This window comes from Chrysochloris asiatica, unplaced genomic scaffold, assembly GCF_000296735.1.
Source record: "Chrysochloris asiatica unplaced genomic scaffold, ChrAsi1.0 scaffold00203, whole genome shotgun sequence".
Taxonomy (NCBI): Eukaryota; Metazoa; Chordata; class Mammalia; order Afrosoricida; family Chrysochloridae; genus Chrysochloris; species Chrysochloris asiatica.
Window position 1 is genome coordinate 201,988 of NW_006408721.1, and position 20,859 is coordinate 222,846.

Below are 20,859 nucleotides of genomic sequence, written 5' to 3' on the forward strand. Positions count from 1 at the left end.
ATATATATATATATATAAAATGTTTTATTGTGAATTATGTGATAGTTTAGGAGTCCTGGTATGGCGCTGTGAGTTAATGTGCCAGACTGCAAAGCTGTTTGAACTGCAGGATCGGTGGTTCAAGCTCACCAGCTGCTCCTAGGAAACCTTATACAGGGTCACTATGGATCAGAACCAACTCGATGACACTTAACAACAGCAACAACAATGTGATAGTTTACATGGGAGAACATTAGCTTTACATTCATCCTATCGTATATCACTTCATTGCCATAGTTACAATCCCCTCCATGCATCATCAACCACCAAAGACGTCATCGTCTCTGCCTCCATCTCTGACGTCACTGTTTCTCCAATGTGTGATATTTTTGATGAATTGCTGTGAATACTGGTTTTTCTGGACTCCATGAAACACTGGTTAGAGATATTTGAAGCTGTCGTTCTTTGTCAGTTAAGAAAGCAGTCAGTCAGATCTCCTGGAGGGCCTGCTCTGCGTCAGCCTATCTCTGGGTGTTAGGAACAGAGTAATGGACCATGCAAAGTTCCTCAATTCTGGAGTCCAAATTCTAACTGGGAGGAGGGCATACATATGCACAAATGCACAGGACCGAGCTTCTGATGATTATCAAAGGTAGCATGTTACAGAGTAACTAGAAGTTACTGCCTAGAGAAGAGGGAAGTACAGGACTTGTCAGCAGAGCCCTTTTTGAGGAGGTAGCATTTGAGCTGAGTCACCTCATCCATTTGTGCCTTTATTTCTTAATAAGGCTAATTCCACTGTACACTTGCGCTAACGTTTTGAGGTTTCCCTGAGACAGTCAGCTCCTCAGAATGAGAGTCACTAGTGAAGAATCTCATCCTGTTTTTGGTTTTTGTTTGTGTATCGATAGGAGACTGGTAGAAAAAGATAATGCCACACTATTTTGCTATAGCAACCCTGAGTAACATCAGCCATAATTTTGGCTCATAACTGTTAGAGCCTTTATAAAAAGGATGCCGTTACTAATATCTTGCCTTGTGGTTTTGATGTTTTAGTAACAAAAGAATTGTACAGTACTGCTGCTCCATCTAGCTCATTTTCCAGTATACCTACACCTCTGTGTTCAGGGCCCTGGTCTAGTGTGAACACGTAGTTGGCACTAAACTCAAGAACCACAAAGTTTCACTAAGTAGAGAATGTTCCCTGCCCAGCCAGATGGAACTTGCTGCATTCCCCCTTCCATGTACATAATAGGAATTTCTGTGGGGAGCTTTTGGATGGTATGTAGCCTGCATTTAAACTCCTTTTATGGAAGATTTCAGTAGATTCGAAACCTAACTCTGCTCTCCAGTATGTTATCAAAGACACTAAAAGGAGAGGGCCTAGTCAAGTTTCCCTGGTTCTAAGTCACATTCCTCTGTCTAGAAATTAGCTGTAGTGACTGGAAGGAGCCTCCAGAACCAGAGATACGATAACATTGTAAGTAACAGTCCTTGGCTGTAAGGGCCAATGATCTCATGGGTCTTTTCCTTCTCCCTTCTATTTCTGTGTTTAGACAGTGCAATGTACTATGAGGGACTTGTGCAGCTCTTACTGGATCACTTTTTTGTTCCACTCTTTACTTGCTATTTGCTGTATGATATTGAATAAACTATGAGGACGTTTTCACAACTTCCCAGTTAACCACGTTTCTTTAATACATACAGAGTAGTTTTATATCTAAACTATTTCTGTATCTAATAAATGTAAAATTAGGGCTCTGATAAGGAACTGATGAATTTAGGAACATTTTTTCTCATCTTGCAAATTCATGAATGTTTATCCTGAGCAGAAAGAACAGAGTCATGTTAATAATGAGCATTGTTGTTGTTAAGTGCTGTCAAATTGCTTCCGACTCATAGCAACCCTGTATACAGTGTCCAAGGAGTGACTGGTGGGTTTGAACCATTAACCTTGGAGTTAGCAATCCAGTGTTTATCTTCCAGCACCATACCAGGACCCCATGATGATCATTATTGCATGTGGATAACCTTTATTTATTGAGAGTTTTAACTATATACCTATAACTACAATGATTATAGTTTTTCATTATAAAATTCTGAAGAACAAAACTGAATTTTGGACAGCAGGACTGTTTAGGATTATCTTGGCTCTATAAAAAAGGAACTAGTTGCCATTGAGTTCATTGTGGTGACGCCGTATGTGTCAGAGTAGAAATATGCTCCACAGGTTTTTTGTTGTTGTTGTTGTTGTTTTAAACAATGTCGTGTTTAAGGTGACAGCTTACACAACAAACTAGGTTCTCATGCAATTTCTACACAAATTATTCAGTGACATTGGCTGTAATCCTCATAAAGTGTCAACACTTTCATTATTTCCATTCTAGCTGTACCATTTCCAGTATTCTACTTTCCCTTTCTCTTTACCATCTCATCTTTGCTTTAGAGTAATGTTTTGACCCTTTGGTCTCATAGAGATGATTTTTTAGAGGAGTTTATGATTCATGGGTGATGTTTTTACATTTTTTAATTTTATGAGCCAATCTGTAATTTAGTTCAAAAGTAGCCTCAAGGGATAACTTCAATTTAAGGTTTAAAAATTATCTAAAGGCAATAGTTTCAGAAAGTCCCCTAGTGTCAACTGGTCCCATAAATTTGGAATTTTTAAGAATTTGAGTTCTGTTCCATGTATTTTGTTGTTGTTGTTCTATCAGGATCCATCTGTTGTGGCTGTGATCAGAATGTTGGTAATGGTTGTCAGACACCATCTAGTGCTTTTGATTTCAGGTTAGATAAGGTTGTGGCTATATTCATCCTGTTGAATACTTTTTTTTTTTTTTTTCATTTTAATCTTTGGCTTCCTGCTTTCTCTTTTTTCTGGACAAGGAGAGACCAATAGTTCTATCTTAAATAGCTGCTAACAAGCTTTTAAGACCCCAGGATTCAACTCATTACAATGGAAGGTAGAATATTCGTTTACAAACTATGTTATGCCAATTAACTGAGTTGTCCGACAAGACCGTGGTCCTGAACTCCATAGGATTTTAATGGCTGATTTTACAAAATTAGATTACCAGGCTTTTCTTTTAAAGTTTTTCTGGATGGACTTGAACTTTCAGCCTTTTGTTCAACAACTGAGAATGTTAACTGCTTGCATCACCCAGGAACTCCATATATGTCCCCCTATCTAAGGGATATGGAAAGGTTTCTGACTTCCTTATCCAGGACAGAAGAGTAAGAGCCCATCAGTCTGCTGTTCCTGTAGCTTCATTGCCTTTCAGACTACTGTCTGTGTCTGCTAAGAATGAGTTTTAGCGGCTAATGCTGGTCCATGTTAATCTTGTCTATTTACAACTTCCCAGGATACTTTCAGAGAAATATTTTCATTCCCTTTGTGGTAAGTTCCACCAAGAATTCCTGTCATTTAGGTGTCCTGGGATATATCCTTTAGGGCTCAAATCCCACTATGACATAGCCCACTTGTCCCAGGAGTGCTGGATTGGAATTGGTCTAAGTAGTCTCATCTATTCCTTCAGAATTATGGAAGCACCAGTTTATGGGATGGGCCCATTTCCCAGTTAACTCTGATAAGGGCTTGATTGGAGTCCTGGTGTGGTGCTGTCAGATAAGCACTGGACTGCTAACCACAAGGTTGGTGGTTCAAATCCACCAATCACTTTTTGGAAACCCTAAGCAAGGATGCTATGAGTAAAAACTGACTTTATGGCTCTTAACAGGTCCTGATTGCCTCTTCTCCTTGGACAATAATGGGTACCTTCTAAGGTAGTTCAGAGAGAATAGGAGGGTCCAGATTCCTCCTTCCTTTATGGGATAGAGTTGCTGCTGCATGTCTTAAAAATTATTTACACTCCTAAGGAGCAGTCCTGGTGTGGTGCTGTAGGATAATCATACAGTAGTATTGCATTGGGCAAATCTCTTCACAGTGTTAAAAGAGTAAAGATGTTTCTTTGAAGACTTGACTTCAAGAGGTTCACTTGACTCATGCCATGGTATTTTCAATGGCCTCATATGCATGGAAAATGAATAAGGAATACTGAAGAAAATAATTGATGCATTTGAATTATGGCATTGGCAAAGAATATTAAATATGCCATTGACTGCCAAAAGAACAAACAAATATGTCTTGGAAGTAAAGCTAGAATTTGCTTCCCGCTAAATGCTTCCTGAGTGATCTCCTGAAGTCCCAGCATGTATTTTGCCATCTAAACTTTACAACGCAGCCAGTGAGGCCTTTTTAAAATGCAAACTGATAAGACCACCTATCTCTTTAAAACACGTTTGAAAGGGAAAAAACAACCCGGTGCCGCTCATCAACCACACCGCACACCAGATGGCCCAGTCTAGAGACTTTTATTCAGAGTGAGGAAAAGCAAGGTGATCTCTGCCGGAGAGAGAAGGCAAAAGGCTTGGATTTCTGCCAGCCTTCTGTCAACGTACTGCTGCAACTGTTTTTTGAGTTATCTTCAGCACAGTTTTACTTACGTGTGATATAAATGATTTTGCTTGACAATTTCCACATTGTGTTGGATAAGCTTCTTTGAAATGATGGGGCATTAATATGGATCTCTTCCAGTTGGTTGGCCAAGTAGCTGTCTTCCAAATTTCTTGCCATAGATAAGTGAGCACCCTCAGCACTGCATTGATTGGTTGAAACATTTTAATTGGTATTCTGTCATTTCCTGAAGCCTTGTTTTTTGTCAGTGACTTCAGTGCAGTTTGGATCTTTTTTCTTCAGTATCATTGGTCCTTAATCCTATGCTACCTCCTGAAATGATTAAACACTGACCAATTCTTTTGATTACAGCGACTCTGTGTACTTTCTTCAATCTTCTTTGAATGCTTCCTTCATTGTTCAATATTTTGGCTATATAATTTTTCAGTATTTCAACTCAAAGCTTGAACTTTCTCCTCAGTTGTTTCAGCTTGAGAAATGCTGAGCATGTTCTTTCCTTTTGGTTTTCTGACTCCAGATCTTCATACATTTCATTATAATACTTCACTTTGTCTTCTTGAGCCACCTGTTGAACTCTTCTCTTCAACTCTTCTGCTTCATCATATCTTCCTTTTATTTTAGCTGATCTCTGTTCAAAGTAAATTTCGAGTTTCTTTGACATCCACTTTGGTCCGTTCTTTCTTTCCTGTCTTTTTAATGACCTTTTGGTTTCTTCATGTATGATGTTGACTCTACTTTGAGGAGGCAGCTCTTCCTTAGTCATATTTTGAGTGCTTTCCAACCTCAGGGGTTCATTTCCTGGCATTATTACAGACAATGTTTCACTCCTATTTATAAGATTTTCAGTGACTAATTTTTCAGAAGTGAACCATCTCTTTCTTTTTCCTAGTCTGTCTTAAAGGAGCTCTGGTAGCATAGTGGTTACCAGTTAGTCTGATAACCTCAAGGTCAGCAAGTCAAAACTACTAGCTGTTCCACGGAGAAAGGTAAGGCTTTCAGCTCTTGTAAAGATTTACAAAAAGTATCAGAAACCCTATGTAGGGTTGCTATGAGTTGGAACTGACTCCACAGCCTGCCACCACCAGTCAGTATTGGAAATACAAGTGGCCTAGCTTCCAGCATCCCAGCAACACAGTACAACAAACTGACAGACAAGTGGTTGAGTAAAAGTGAGCTTCAAAAAATTCATGGGAAAATTCCATGATCTTTGAATTCCATTTTTCGAAGATCTTTTAAAAGCCCCCTTGTATAATAAGTACTACCTTATATAACTATTCTCATTGCACAGATCTATGATTATATGGTTTAATATTTCAGCAACACATTCATCAGGAACACAAGGCCCTGGTGAAGTTTCCTACCCAATCAGAGTATCTTTGGTTCATCCCTCTTCATATTGATACCTGTTCAATTGCAAGTGTCCCTCCTGTATTTTACTTCACTCTCAATTTTACTGGTAACAAACCTGGTTAGGGAACCATATTAAAATGATTTGTAGCAAAAATCAACTAAGATTTTTAGTTGATCTTACTTTTTTCCATTGCTACCAGCCCTCCTACATGTAAAAGTCAGATCATCATTTTAAATACAATTTTTGTCATGACATTTTTAAATTAAAATCCTTCAAGACCTGCCATTGTAAAAAGGATGAAGCACTTCATTCCAAAGAGATTGGTCTGTGCAATGTTCCCTACAACTCTCAAGCACAAGCCTTGTCCCTAACCTAGCTGTTCTATTCCTCTCACATTCTTTGAATGGGACTTTTACTTAGTCACTAAACAAATGCCAGTGTCCACATTATGAGGAACACTAAGGAAGAGGGTACAGTAGAGCATCTGGAAAGTGTGAAGGCTTGTGGACTGTAAAAGACAGTGTAAAAGAAGAGCCCAGGAGAATCTGACACAAAGACCACAAAGATGTAAAGGGCATGTTGCAGATGTCAGCTTCAAGTTGGATTAGTTCAGTCACCTCTGACAGTGATAAAATCTGAGGGCTTCTGCGATGGAGTGAGTCAGGCTCTGGCAGTGAAGTGATTGTAGTTTGTGATTGGTTACACTGCCAGTGTTGTGTGCCTGAAGGTCTCATTCCAAGCAGTTCATATCAAATCAGATGCCTTTATTAGATTTGATTTTGATACTTGTACATTTTAGGTGTCCAGTAAGTTTTGCTGAATTAAATAGAATTTTAGAACAAAAAAGGACCTTACAATTTGAATCCCATGGAGCAAACCCTTTTTTTGGTGTGTTTTTTTGAACATGGTGTTAGGATCTTTTCAGTACTCAGCAGCAGGTTTCAGAACTATTCTTACCAGCTTCATTTCTCCTCGGAGCAGTCTCTCCTCTTCCTGTTATCACCTATGAAACAATGTCGTTACTTTTATCACCTATGAAGCAACTTCCTTACTTGAGGGACTAAGTGTCTGGTGTGGGCACTGATCAGTTGTAACCAAAGATATGTAATGAATTTTATTCTGTAATGTCTGAAATCATCATACTTTTGAATTTTATGATGCATGGGGATTTTATATTGCATCATAAAATATACATTATCTATGAATTGGAAGTTTTTAAGTCATGCTTAGGTTCTTTTAGACACTTTTACAATCAAATAATGGTTTGACTTGTGTTGTTGTCAAGTGCCGTCGAGTTTGTTCTAACTCATAGTGACCCTGTATAGGGTCAACTGGTGGGTTTGAACCACCGACCTTGTGGTTCAAACTGACCTTGTGGTTGAGTACTTAGTCTACAGCGCAAGATCTTACTCCCAGAGCAAGATAAATAAAAGCACAATTTTTATAAATGTCTCTTTGGATGCTTTTACTTATAAGAAATTCCATAATCTGTAATTCTTATAAACATGTTTTTACTGTTTTTACTTACTAAAAACTCTACGGCATACATCGGTTGCAATTTACAAAAACCTCCATGCACTAAATACAAAATACTTGCTAATTACTGTTTAATAAGTAGCTAGAAATCAGTTTCCAGTTTTCTTTGACTGTCCTAAACAAATTTAGTTCAGAGAGTTCTCTCTGTTTACAGACTCCATTGTCTCCTTGAGTTTAGCCTGTACTCTTTGTCATTCATAGTCACTTGTTAAGTGCCATCCATTTGGTTCCAACTCACAGTGTCTTTGTATAGGGTTTCCGAGGAGCAGCTGGTGGGTTTGAACTTCTGACCTTCTGGCTCGCAATCCTGTGCTGATCCTACAGTGCTGTACCAGGAATCTATACTTAGTACTCTGCTAATAATAAACGTCTCTTTCTGTTCTTTTATATGTGATTTTTCTCTTGACCCCTCTAATTGTTACTTATTGCTCATGATGTTGTTAGATGCTGTTGACTCGTAGTGACCCACCCATGTGACAGAGTAGAACTGCCCTGTAGGTTTTCTTGCCCATAATCTTTATGGGATCTTATTGTTGAGTCCTTTTCTCAAAGAACCACTGAATGAGTTCAAATCACCATGCTTTTAGTTAGCAGCCAGTTGCTTAACTATTGTACCACCATGGTTCCTAAAACTCTAAATTTGAAGGGACTCTAAATTTGAAGGGACTTTTGAGGTTACCTTTCCCCTGGATGGTGTAAATGAGTTGGAACCCACACAGGAATGCTTCAGAAGAAAGGCTGGTGATCTGCAGCTAAAATGCTACAGCCATGAACACCGTATGGGGCTGCTCTACTCTGACAGACATGAGCTGAAATCTATTTGATGGGAGCTGGATGTTTTTGTTTGTATATTTTTAACTAACTCCTTAGTGTTTATTTATAGTGATGTTCGAACAGTAACTTACTTGTCCAATGTCACGGTCAGTTAGTGGCACAGAACCAGCTGTCCTGACACCAGTTCTTGACATTTGTTTTGGTTATATATGTCCTCTCAGCTTCTCAGCATTACTCTTCAAAAGACTCTTTCATTGTTTTTGGTCATTTAAAATGCATTACTATTAAATCAGCCTAGTCATGTGATGCATTTGCATGAAAAAAAGCAAAGCACATACAGAGCTACTTATTTGAGGTCATCTGAAACCTGGGCTATGATGTACTGAGTTTAACCTGATGTATTATCCACCAGATAAACAAGACTGTATCTTTAAGTTTAGATGTGCTTTGAAAGTAAAATATAATAATATGTCTTATATACTGGTTGATATCATCTAAAATGCAAATTATATATCTGATTTGATGCAGTTTAAATAAAAACTATAATTTGTAAAAGAAGTTTGTACTGCTTGAAAGAACATGAATTGGAAGACTTCAAAAGTAATAAATTTTAAATTCTTCATAACTGTGGAGTTACTTAAATTACTTGAAGCTTTCAAAACAATCTAAGCATTAGAACTGAAACAGGTTGCCATCTGAGACTGGAATAAATAGACCTGCTTTCTCTCAGCTCCTTACTGTGGTCCATCACCACCAGAGCAGTCTTAGGCTCATTTGTGCCTAAAGCTGTGCTACCACGGAACTACATGGGCATACTGCCTTTGACCTGGCAAGCAAGTTACGTTTCAGTGAAACTAGTTATTTAACTGCTTCCTACCCTCCCTGCCCCGTGCCCTACCACCTTCCAATGAACCAAGTAATTATTTGATTTAATTGCATGAATATTTGGGTATGAAGTTCTAAAAGTTGTGTGATTATGGTAGCTAAGGTTGACAAATTGGAACACTGACAAAAAAAGATTAAACAAGTAGAACATTGAAGTTCATTCAAGCAAAATCTTTTTTCCTTGTGCTATTTAGGTTGGGTAGATCCAATATCTCTGGACAGTGTTATTATGAATTATTTTGGCAAAGCTTGAATAGCTTTAAAGTTATTTGCTTGTCAATAGAATATGGTAAAATTGAAACATAGTTATTAAAATGACAGAACAAATGCTATTTTAATATGTAGTTAGATCATCAACACTATGAAAGAATTTTATTTGACATGTACGCCCAGATTTCTTTTTAAAAATTGTCATCTGGTGTTAGAAATGGTGAGCCATACTCCTTCTCACACCGTGAACAAACTTCGAACATGTGAAGAGGAGGAGAGCTATAGTGAGAGCTGTCAGTCCTCTGTGTAAATTGTTTTGAGTTTTTAAAATTAAATATCGAGTAGTCCTAAAAGAATCTTGGAGTCCTGTTGTGGCACTGTGAGAAATGTTGTTGATACCGGCAAATGCTCAAGTAATCCAATCTGTACTCATTTTAGGGAGGCTGAGGTTTTCTTTATTTGATTTTGCAAAATCAGGCGCCCAACCCAGGAGACATGGACAGAAATGTGGCACACATGGCTGGCCTGAAAACAGTTTTATTCCCGTCTTGAAAAAGTCCCTCCTCCAGTTCCCATTTTCCTGGTTATTATGGGGTTTACAACCTTCTCCCAAACACATTGTCACCTACTAGTACTTAACAGGGAACATTCTCTTTTAAAGTTAGTTTCTCCCTTTCTCCAAGAATTTCCCCTATTTCCTTGATGGGTGTATTCTTATTTTAAAGTTCCTAGCCAGACAAACTAATTCTTTCCCTCCACGGAACTCCTTTTGTTATACTAGACTGCTACTCCCAAGACTCCCCTCAGTCCTGAAGATGGACCACACTAACAAAAGTTATTTCTCACAGTACTGTAGGATAAGCATTGGACTACTAACCACAAGGTTGGTGGTTTAAACCCTCAGCTGCTCCTTGGAAACCCTATACAGATTTGCTATGAATTGGAACTGACTTGACTGTACTTAGCAATAACAAAAAAGAACCTCATGAAGCATATAGCGTATATAAGGACGATTGCTGATAGTATTTGTCTTAAATGGAACATTTAGTTTTTTTACTGTTATTATCGTTACTCATGTTTTTGGTGTTAAATTTATCTTGTGTTTTCTATATCCTACCTTTTTTATTTTCTTTTCTTCTTTTATATTACTATTGAAATGTAATAGAAATAATAATAAGGCATTCCTGGTTTTATTCTGCTTCACTTTATTATGCTTCAACAATAATGGATTTTTTTGTTTTTTAAACAAATTGAAGCATTGAGCAAGTCTATTGGCACCATTTTCCCAACAGTATACACTCACTTCATGTCTCTGTGTCACATTTTGGGATTCTCACAGCATTTCAAACTTTTTCATAATGCTATTACACACTTAATAAACTACAATATAGTGTAAACATAGCTTTTATATACACTGAGAATCCAAAAAAAAGCATGTGCAAAAAAAGGACACTTTATTGCAAGATTTGTTTTATTATGGTGATCTAGAACCAAACCTGCAATATCTCTGAGGTACGCCTCTAATCTATTTTTATTTTGTTAGTGGTTATCAGAGAAATTTCAGCCTGCATAACTCAAATTATTAAAGCAAAAGCATACTGAATTCTTACCTTTCTCTCAAGAAGTACAGTCTTTAGAACACTTTAACTTCTTAAGTATTCCCTCACTTATATACTATTATAGACTTACAGTTGAGTCAAATCTTTTTATTTTTAGCCCCCCCCAATATGTTATTATTTTTTAAAAGTTTTATTGTGAATTGTGTGATAGTTTACATGGGAGAACATTAGTTTTACATTCATCCATTCGTATATCGTTTCATTGCCATGGTTACAGTCCCTTCCATGTATAATCAAGCATCCAAAGTATACATCGAACAAGCCTGCCCCCCTGCCCCCCTGCCCCCCTGGTCATCAGCACACAGGCCCTCTCCATCTCTGGGTCTAGAGTCCCCAGCTGCTCCTCAGTATGTTATATTGGAAGCATGGTGGCTCTATACATAAGTCCTGCACTGTGAACTACAAGGTCAGTAGTTAGAGTATACTAGTAGTTGAGGGAAAGATGAGGTTTTCTGCTCCCGCAAAGATTTGACGTCTTGGAAACTCTAGAAAGGGTTGCTATGAGTTGGAATGGACTTGATAGCACTTACCAACAACACTATTATTATTGCTATGGATAGTTACCACACATTAGCCACGCTTTTTGCTCATAATTTCTTCTGAATCTTAGACCTTCCATCTGGAATCATATTTCTTTCCGCCTAAGGTACATCCTTTAGAATTTCCTTTACTCTTTGTTCATAGCACGATTACTCAGCTTTTATTTATTTTTGTTTATCCTTGTTCTTAAAAGATGTTTTCACTGCATATAAAATTACTTAGGTGGTGGCCATTTTCTCGTACCATATTGAATATTTGATTCTATCTTCTGGCTTCTAACATTGAAGCTAAGTTTCCTATTATCCCAACTGTTGTTCCTTTGAAGGTAATTTGAATTATTTCTCACTTATCTTAAAAATATTTTCTCTTAGACTTTGGTGTTCTCCAAATTCAAAGGATATGTGTTAGCTCTAAATTTCCTATCTATATGCCTTGAGATTTGCTGGATTTCCTGACTAAATTCTGGAAAATTCTCAGCCATTATCTTTTCTGCCCCCACCCCACCCCCCACACTCTCTGTCTCTTCTCTTTTTGGAAATTTGTCCAATGGGTAATATTTTTATTTTATCTTTCTCATCTTTTGATCTTATACATGGAGTCCTGGAGTAAGTAGCATTGCACCCTAAAGTCTGTTTGAACCCCAAGATCGGCAGTTCAAACTCACCGTGCCGCTCCTCAGAAATCCTATACAAGGTTGCTATGAATTGGAATTGACTTGGTGGTATTTAACACATACTCATACAACCTTTTACATTCTATTTTCTTCTCTTTTTCTTTAGAAAAAAAAACACCATATCTCCAAATCTTCTATTCAGTTTTCTACTTTTATTTTTACCTGTATTTAACCTATTAAATCAATCCATTGTTTTTCAATTTTTATTTTTATATTTTTCATTTCTGCTTTTAAACATGGTGTTGTGCCCAACTCCAAATGGGTGTTCCTGTGGTCGGTTGTGTACTATAAAAATGTTCTCCAGATGAAAATTTTCTTGGCTTGTACAAATTATACAGCTTAGAATAATTTTTGTAGAGTACATTGCAGGAATGGGGTTGAAAATCCAAGGTGCTTATGTTTTTAGTACTTACCTTCTCTTGTTTTTAGTACTTAGTCTTTATTTTTTCCTTTAGCTTCTTTTTTTTTTTTTTTTAAATGCTTACTGGATTCCTGCTTTGGCTGTTCATGGGGAAGTCATGCCTTAGTCATGCGTTGATCTGATTTTTCAGGGTTTTTATATGGAAACTACAAATCAAGCTTCAAATGACAGTCAATGGGACATTCTTATGTTAAGAGGCTTAGAAAGGGAGCTGAAAGGGAAGCAAATCAGAGAAGAACAATGATATCATAACCCTCACTTTCACATCTGACCAGATAGAGGCACTCACAACTAACTTCCTTTCTTGTGGGCGATCTGGGAATGGCCAATGTAAGTGCCAGCTAAGAAAAGAACTCAGCTTTCTTTTCATTTGTGCTTCTCTGTTCCTTCTCCAGCTCTCCACTGAAAGTAGAGGACTACCCAATCTCGACATTGGTAATATCATTTTTAGTCTATTTTTGTGAAAACATATTAACGATAAATGACAATTTAGTGTCAATGTCAACAGAAGTGGGAACAAAAGGATATATAATATATATTTACTGTGTCCAGAACATTGTTTTAGAGGCTGAGTACAGAAAAAAAAAAAAGTTTGGTCATTGTTTGTAAGCAAGACTCAATTTTAAGACTAGCCCATTCAGTAGATAGTGAGACCTTTTGGAATTATTTTCTCCTAAGTCTCTGATAGCATAGTGGTTACTAATCGGTCTGCTAACCTCAATGTCGTCAGTTCGAAACTATCAGCAGTTCCATGGAAGAAAGATGAGGTGTTCTGCTCCCTTAAAGATTCACAGCCTCGGAAACCCTGTGCAGGGTCACTATGAGTTGTAACCAACTCCATGGTACTTAACAACAACAAAAGTTTCCTGAAAATGTATAACAATAATAATAATAATAATAAAAACTGCAAAGTCCGCCAGGAACATCATTCTTCCTCATTCAGTGTCATCTCAAATCAACTATTGCCCAACCTTAAATGATTCTGTTCCAGAAAACATGGCGATTGCAGCCATGGTGGGTCTTAACCATTGTCCTTTCCTACTTATGTCCCTTGTGAGGAGGATAATTGTTGAGTGTCCTCCCTATTCTTTTCTAGTCTTTGAGATACCAATGTAGATATTTTCAAGTTTTGTGAACCAACACATTTTCCAATAGTAATGAATCATTCTTGCTGAAAACATGAATGGGTCATTTCCATCTGTCTCTTCTTGTCAGAAAAAGCTTAAAATACACTAAGTGAGCTGTACTTCCTGGCACTCCTTGCCCTAGTCACAAACCACAGAGGACCATTCATTGAGGCCATTCATTATTAGAGCTGGATTATTTTTTATATGTGTATCGTACATATATCACCATACTTATTCAATCTGTATGCTGAGCAAAAAAATCTGAGAAGCTGGATTATATGAAGGAAACATGTGGCAGCAGGAATGGAGGAAGATGCATTAATAACCTATGATATGCAGATGATACAACCTTACTTGCTGAAAGTGAAGAGGACATAAAATACTTCGGTATGGATTGCATCTCAATTAAAGAAAACAAAAATCCTCACCACTGGATCAATAAACAACATCCATATAAATGGAGAAAAGATTGAAGTAGTCAAAGACTTCATTGTTTAGATCAACACCAACCCTCATGGAAGCAGCAGTCAAGAATCAGATTAGACAAATCTGATGCACAAGATCTTATTAAAGTGTTCAAGAGCAAAGGTGTAAGTTTGAAGACTAAGATGCACCTGACTAACCCATGGTATCTTCCATAATCCCATATGTAATGAATAAGCAAGCCCAGCGAAGAATTGGTACATTTGAGTTATGGTGTTGGAGGAGAATATTCAAAGTTCCATGGTCTGCCAAAAGAACAAACCCATCTGTGTTGGAAGAAGTACAGCCAGAATGCTCCATAGAAGTTGGGATGACCAAACTTTGTCTCTCATTCTTCCGACATATTATCAGGAGGTCCCTGAAGAAGGACATCATGCTTGGTAAAGTGGAGGGTCAGTGAAAAAGAGGAAGACCCCCCCAATGAAACGGATTGGTACGGTGGCAGCAACAATGGGCTCAAGTGTATTTATGATTGTGAACTTAGCGCAAGACTGGGCAGTGTCTCGTTATGTTATGCATAAGGTGTACTGGTATATGCTCTTTCAATCCCCATGACAATACAAAAGATAAATAATTTTTATCCCCATTTTACAGATGAGAAAACTGAGGCTCCCAGAAATTAAGAAATTTGTTTAAGGTCACAAGACTATCAGGTAGCTAAGCCAGATTCAATCTATGCCTGCACTATTGCTTCTGCAATATACTAGAGAGTCCTGCTGTGGTGCTGTCGGTTAATGCACTTGACTACAAAGTCAGTTTGAACTGCAAGGTCAGCAGGTCAAGCTCACCAGCTGCTCCTCAGAAACCCCATACAAGGTTGCTGTGGGTCAGAACCCACTCAATAGCACTTAACAACAACAGCAGCAAAAATGTTTAGAGAGTTGTTGAATAGTGTGAGGTATGGAAACCAGTTTGCATGCATGAGAAGATGGAGTATGTTTAGACTGGCAGTGACTAAGGGAGGGAAACATATTCGACATATTGTTTCTTATAGAAAAAGGATCAGATATATTTTATTTTACTCCAGAAGGCAGAAGTATCTTTTGTAAGTGTAGGCAATCCAAATTCTGTAATGACAACTGCATTTGACTCCTTCTTATAATCTTATGACTGAAATTCATTCCTAAATTACTCTAAGATAAATTTGTAGCTCAATGTCAGTTAGTTAAATGTTTGTCTTAGTACATAGTATATAGTTTATGTTTCGATGCATGTAAAAAATTTAAGAAAAACTTCCCAATACACTAAAATTTCTCAAACATAATAATTACAGTACATGATGATAATAAAGCAACAACAATAAAAGTAATTATATATGGTACTGTACTGAAGAGAGAGAGACATCTGTATGTGTATAATATCTTCAAAAAGGCATTAAAGAAACAGTTCTTAAAACTGATTAGATACTAAAAGAAAAAAGACTGACAGTTATTCTCATTCCATCAATGTCTTGCATATCAGAAGGGGTGTTTGTGAGGTAACATTCTGGTGACATTACTGATTGGATGATGCAATATAAGATGATGGAGAGATGGCTGTTGAAGACGATGGGCCTGGGCCTGGAGAGTCAGGGCTTTATTCTGCTGCCGGTGGGGATTTACCACTGGAGACCATTTCTTCTAATAAGCATCAAGAGAGGTTTGTACAGAACTTTTTGTTTTTTTTGCAGTAAGTGGCCTATAGCAGAGGAAGCCCTCACTAAATCTTAGTGAATCTGTTTTAGGACCTCACTCCTGTAACTTTGCCATCCCTGCTTCAGTGAGACAAAAATCTTGAGCTAACTCTTGCATCAAAAATGCTTTAGATTCTGAGTTTTTAGGTTCCAGTCTTTTCTTCAAATGCTATCTATCATCTGCTGGTCTAGATCCATTCTTTCCTTTAGTGTACCACCTGAACTTACATTGATTTGTGGTTTAGAGACATAGTTACCAGGATAAATAAGAAGAAAATTTAAGCCAGATACAAAGTTGCACACTTAACAGTATCGATGGCAATGTGATCTAACTTCTTAAGGTGGAGGTGTTCTCCTTCCTTCATCCAATTAACTGATGAAGTCACACTATGTTTTCATGATAATTACGAAGCAGTACCTGACTTCGTTATTAAGAACCATTGTGTTTAACTCAAATTTCTGATACAATAGACTTTATGGTAGTCCGTTCTTAAGTACAAGTTGTCTGTAAATAAGTCAGATGTTCTTAACCCGGGAAGTATGGATTCAAATAGAAATAAAAGATCATTCAAAATGAGGAAAAACTCAATTTGAACTCAGTTAAAATCTGTTACAAGCATCTTTTAAATCTGCATTATATTTTTGTTGTATTAGAGAGAACACTTCAAGAATGATAGAGGCGAAGTTTCAATGTCTGTTCTAGATCTGACAGAGTAAACAGACCTGACAGAGTAAAAACAAAAAATAAGCTCATGTTTCTTCTTTTTGTCCATCTAAGACTAAGGTGTCCTGGTGTGGCACTGTAGGATAAGCTCTTGACCACAAGGTAAGTGTGGTTTGAACAGCAAGGCTGGCCTTTCATACTCACCAACCACTTCTTGGAAACCCTATACAAGGTCGCTATGATTTGGTGGCACTTAAAAACAACAAAGAATAAAGTATCATTTGTTCCATAGGAAAATATGGACAATTGATGGTAAGGGCAAAAAAAGGGTTCAAAGCCTTCTCATAAGGCAAAGGGAATTGGACAAGTCAACTAAATTATACCTACCATGATATTGTGGAGTTGAATAGAGAGAATGAACTGCCAAATATGAAGTTTTTCAAGAATGGGAAGGCAAAGGGGACTACATCCACAAGTATATATAGGTTTGACCAAAGATATTTCTACATATGTATTGATGTATGCTGCAAATATAGCCATAAATATTGCAGTGTATACAGGAGACAAAGGGATAGCAACTTCCTAGTCATAACCAAACACCTTGAGGAACAAGCTGCTGGGTCTGGGGGTCAAGACCATAATCTCAGGGGACATCAAAGTCAATAGTCAAAACACAGCCCATAAAGACAGTATTCTTCATCCTACTTTAGTGAGTAATGAGTGGCTGAAGTGTTAAAAACTTGTGAGTGGTCATCCAAGGAGCCATTATTGCTTTCTTCCTGTCCAAAGCAGAGTGAAGAAAATCAAAGACACAGAAATATTTAGTCTATTGGATTAATAGACTACGAAAACCCTAGCCTCCACAGCCCTGAGACCAGCAGAACCAAATGGTGCCTAGATACCACTGCCAGCCACTATGAAAGGAATCACAATAGGAACTCCTGGATAGAGTGGAAAAAAAATGTGGCACAAAACTCAAAAGAATTTTAAAAAGACCAGAATTACTGGTCTGATAGGGACTGTTGTAACCCAACACTATGGCCTTTAGCTGCCCTTTCATTCTTGGAGCAACCTATGTGGTTCAGCTTTCAGCCAAACAATAGACAGACCTATCAGGTGAACACTAGTGTGGCACTATAGGATAAGCACTGGACTGCGAACCACAAGGTCAGTAGTTCAAGCCCACTAGCTGCTTCTCGGTTCCTATGAGTAGGAATGACTTAACAACAATAAGGTGAACAATAACACCAGAAAGACCCCAGAATGACCAACCATACAAGATCAAAGGGCAGTATTTGCTCAGGGATAAAAGTCAGATGGCAAGAAGTGATTTTATGATACTTTGACATTTTTCACCTTACAAATACACTTTTTTTTTTTTTTTTTTTTGCTTTCTAAGTTTGAGTGCTTTGTCCATTTCTTAGGGGAGTTAAACTGAGGAAGTGCAAACTTTCTGCTAACCTCCCAACCCCCTCGCCCAACTGCCTGTAACTTTGCATATCCTAAAACGTCCATTAATGCATGTCTTTCTCCTCATTGCTCCCTCAATCTAGAAGTTTGACCGTATTAATTCCCTCAACAGCACAGTTTTGTTTTTTTTTCATTCTTTGTCAGCTATTTTATGACAGAGTCTAATCTTCTAATCTTTTCTATTTTTCCCTCTTCGTGGTGCACAGACCTTGCACTGACTCTGCTCCCATTCCTCATGTTCCCTCTAATCCAGTCTGCTCTGATGTTTTGGCCTTGGCTCCAGTTTCCTATTGTTCTAGCTTACAGGAGCACATGAGTGCTGATTGACTATCAATGGTGAAAGCCTGACACACACCCTAGTCAGCAGCCCCTTTTTCTGTTATGGGTCTTCGTTCCCTGCTGAGTCCTGGTGAGTTATGGAGTTCTCACTATGCTGTCCCTGCAGTGGGTACCCCTCCTTCCCTTAAATGCATAGTTGGTGGCCAAGAGTCATTCAACAGAAGTTTAGTAAGCAGTACAGATCACCCTAGTAATGCAGTGTGTAATCCCACACACTCTGGTGATGGCTACCCAATGCCACGAAAATAAGTGTTGACCTGATTGCCTAGTTAAGAATTAAAAAAAAATACCCAGAGGAGTCAAACAGAAATCAGGTAGTGGAATGGATTCTGCTTCTGCTTTTTGATACTTTTATGGTTTGTTTCCAGAGGCTCCATGGTTATTGGGAAACTACAAATGTAGACTTATGTTCTCTGAACCTAGTGGCATAGGAAGCAGAGGCATCCAGTGATGATGCCAAAGCTCAAAAAGTATCTTAGAGAACATGTGGTCTGCTGCTGTGATTTGATATGTGTGGCCCCAAGAGCAGGCAAGCTGAGCACCTTACTGGGCAAAAGTGCCATTTATAAATGTGGGTAGGCTAAAGACAAATTTGTAGTAGCAGAGAATTTTAATGAGCTAAATTACTTTTCTTTTTTTGTTGTTGTTGAGACAAAGTATTTTCTTTCCTCTTTAAGTTTTGTTTTATTATAAAACATATACATGTATGTATGTATGTATGTATGGTGTTTTTTAAGTGCTTCAAGTCAGTTACCACCAACCTTGAAGTTATCAGTATGATGCTTACCTTACAGAACCACATCAGGACCCCACATGTATATGTAGAAGATAAAGTTTTATATAATTGCAGAAGTTGGACCTTTGGCTTTTCTTCTTCTTCTTTCTCCTCCAGCTGTATTAATTCCTCCATAAGCAATATTAAAAATCCGTTCGTCAATAATATACAAATTGATACATAGATAGATACCCAGGATGAGTAAGTGTGGGAAGGTGAATGGGACTACATCACTAATATTATATAGGTTTGATGGACGATGTTTCTATTTATGTTGTTGTTGTTGTTAAGTGCCATTGAGTCAGGTCCAACCCATAGCAACCCTGTATAGGGTTTCCAAGGAGCAGCTTGTGGGCTTGAACCACTGACCTTATGGTTCAAAGTTACCTTGCAGTCCAGTGCATTATTTCACAGTGCCACAGCAGGACTTCATGTAAATAAATGTACATGTACTGTAAATATATTCATTAATATAGTAAAACATATAGGAGACAAAGTTATGAAGCCCTAACCAAAACCTTAAGGGAATGAGTCACTGGGGCCTGGGAGCTCAGGACGACAGTCTCAGGGGACATCAAGGTCAATCGGCATGACATAATTCACAAAAACAATGTTCTACACCCTACTTTGGTGAGTAGTAACTCCGGTCTTAAAAGCTTGGGTAAGTCATCTAAGGTGCAAATATTGGTCACTTCCTGTCTGGAGCAAAGAATAGTGGAGAAAATCAAAGATGCATGAAAACAATTAGTCCAAAGGACTAATGGACCACACAAATCTCAGCCTCATGACTCTGAGACCAGAAGAACCAGATGGTGCCCAAATACCACTATCGACTTCTCTCATCAGGATCACAATAAAAGGGACTGGATAGAGTGGGAGGAAAATGTGGACCAAACTCAAAATCATAAAAAAGACCAGACTTACTGGTTGGACAGAGACTGCTGGAACCTCCGAGATTATAGCCCTTCGTCACTCTTCAAGCCTAGGACTGAACTCATCCCTGTGGTTCAGCTTTCAACCAAACAACAGACAGACCTATAATGTGAACAGCAACACCTGAGAGTTAGGAACACTGTAGAAAAATCAGCCATATGAGATCAAAAGGATAGCATGTACCCAGGGATAAAGTTCAGAAGGCAGGAAGGGATAGAAAAGAAAAAGGAATGGAAATGGTAAATCCAGGGAAGAAGTAGGAAGATTGATGCTACATTGTGGGGATGCAATCTATGTCACAAAGCAAAGGTATGTGTGAATTGTTGAATGGAAAACTAATTTGCTCTGTGAAGTTTCACTCAAATCAAATAAAAGAGTTTAAAAAAAGAAATAAATATCCTATTTGTATCTGACCATATTTTTTCCATATATCCACATACTTTATATAAGATTTTTTGGTCATTGTCTTTTTTAACATGAGGTCATATGATAAATGCTTCTCTGCATTTAGCTTTTCTCACTCAGTAAGGCTTCATGGAAATCCCTCCAAGTCAATTTACATCATTCTAACTTGCTTATTAATAGCTATATAATATTCTATGGTTTGGACCATACTTTCTTCAACCATTCCATTTTTGGTGGTTTATGTCCAGGTGTGCCAATATAAACAACGGTGAAATAAATTGTACGTACACCTTCATGTCTGTATTTCTATGTGACAGTGTCCAGGATGTGACATTGCTGCACTTACAGGTAAATGTATATTTAATTTTCATAGGTATTGCCTGGTGCTTTCACGAACTGTAAAATCTCACATTTTTACAGTATATAAGAATATTCTTTTCCATGTGGTATGGCACTGTAGAATAATGCACTGGACCACAATGTCAGTTTGGACCTCAAAGTCAGTGGTTTAAATTCACCAGCTGCTCCT

At 37.9% G+C, this 20,859-nt stretch overlaps 1 protein-coding gene across 1 annotated transcript in view; it reads left to right on the plus strand.

The window, feature by feature from the left end:
* Positions 1-20,859, plus strand: part of FAM129A (family with sequence similarity 129, member A) — a 229,096-nt gene that overhangs the window by 118,827 nt on the left and 89,410 nt on the right. The gene's annotated exons all lie outside the window — the stretch shown is intronic.